This window comes from Labrus mixtus, chromosome 19 (genome assembly GCF_963584025.1).
Source record: "Labrus mixtus chromosome 19, fLabMix1.1, whole genome shotgun sequence".
In the NCBI taxonomy this organism is placed as follows: Eukaryota; Metazoa; Chordata; class Actinopteri; order Labriformes; family Labridae; genus Labrus; species Labrus mixtus.
In genome coordinates this window covers 18604158-18606107 of record NC_083630.1, presented here as the reverse complement: position 1 = coordinate 18606107, position 1950 = coordinate 18604158, and the positions used below count along the sequence as shown (strand labels likewise).

At 45.7% G+C, this 1950-nt stretch overlaps 1 pseudogene; it reads right to left on the bottom strand.

Moving 5' to 3' along the window:
• Positions 1-573: 573 nt before the first annotated feature.
• Positions 574-1584, bottom strand: LOC132994625 (B-type lectin plumieribetin-like; annotated as a pseudogene).
• Positions 1585-1950: the final 366 nt, after the last annotated feature.

Genomic DNA, 1950 nt, shown 5'->3' with positions numbered 1-1950 from the left:
AATCACAGATCCATAAAATAATCACCCTCGCCTCTATTTTTAGCGCACAGTGTTCACAGAGAGCCTGTCTGTGAGCAAGCCCCTGTTCTGCCAAACTGTTAATGAGATTTCCTCTTGGCACAAGGAGCAGAGGGGCCAATGGCGCTGTCTAGACGAGCCACGTTTAGGGCACAGAATACTGATTCAATGAGGGCGATAACAAGGGAATGGTAAATGGACTTGAGCTTTTTATTGACTCCAGAGTTGCACTGTTGGCAAAGTTAACACCTGCAAATGCTGACGACCAAAGAAGGCTTTAACTTGCATTCAGTTTCAAGAGGCTTCTCATATCATCACATCATTTCAATCAGGAGAGACAATTGAATAAAGACAATTATTTATTACAATGAAAGTCCATGGAGTCCGGACACTGGTGGTGGTGAAGCTGATGACTTGATGAGACCAGATGGATGATGATTCTGCGAGATGGGCGGTGTTGGGGAGGAGGAGGGGGCGCACGAAACATCAGCATGAAGGGACTAAGGGAGAGAAAGAATCATATTTAAAAGGGGAGCAGAACGATGATAGGTTGAAAATCAGGGCGGAACACCGTGCCATTTGGTTAGGTGAGTACCGCTGACGAGGCAGCCGATTAACCAATGACAGCCCCCAGAAGATGACAGCTCAGGAATGACAGCGGAAACGAGAGTAAGCGTGCAAAAAAAAAGATGAATGAGAAAGACCCGACCGTGAAGGCTAGAGCTTCATTTATTCCCATCGATTGTTCCAGACTTCATCAGGCCCCCTCTGTACAGCACCAACATTCCTCTATCAGTCAGCTGAGGACGACACATGAAGTCCTCACTGTCAGTGTGTGTGCCTGTGCACCAACGGGGAGTGCCACTCTCGTTGTACGTGACCAGGTTGCTGTCAGTCTGCATGCACAACCGGATCAGATCCTGCAGTGTCTGATGACCACACAGGCTTCCAGCCATAGAGGACAAAGTTACCATCGTCCTGCACAAAGAAACAAAGACTGGGTGTTATTTAAACAATACACTATCGACTTATAAATAATTATTCATTCTTCTTTCGATCAGATAAGATTGGCACTTTTCTTTTTCCTCACCTGGAAAACAGCCTTCCACATGTTGTTGTTGGACATCAGGTAATCTCCCTTACGGAGCTCATCGTTTCTGGACAGGTATAGTTCCTACTCATGATTCTAAAACAAAGAAGAAAATCTCATGTAGAAAACCAATTTGATGAAGCAAACACTGAATCTGCACTGACACGGCACGTTTCATTTGTACTCCAACAATAACTTAATCATCCATCACAGAGTCTAACCACAATGAGCCCGATGTTTAAACCAGCTTTGAGCACGCACTGCAGCCTATGTTAGATTACATTAGTTCATACAGAGGTTGGCCTCTTCCTGTTTGTCTCCCTTTGCTGGCTGTGTTCTCCTTACTGCAGGTAGATGTGGGTGGAGTCAGGGAGGACTCTAATGCAGCACACCTGAGCTGGCTGGTTTGGGAGTCTACAAAGCAGATCTGCTCAATCTACTCTGGTCTCTTCTCTCCTGCATACTGCTGTTAACATGTGTTTGTGTTTGTGCACACACACACACACACACACACACACACACACACACACACACACACACACAGACCTCCTCACAGGTCTCCCTCTTTTGTCACTGCTGTGTTGAGCCAGGTTGTGACCAGGTAGAGAGGTGCTCACAGGTTTGAATGATCTGTTGGTGGTCTCTGAGTCAGAGCGAGAGAGAGAGAGAGAGAGAATGTTCCTTTTTCATCAAAAGTCTCAGAAACCTGTCAAACAGGAAACACAACGACCCTGAAAACAAAGATCTGCGTCATGGGAGAGAGAGAGACGGAATGTTCCTTTTTCATTTAAAATCTCAGAAACCTTTAAAACAGGAAACACAACAACCCGGAAATGAATACC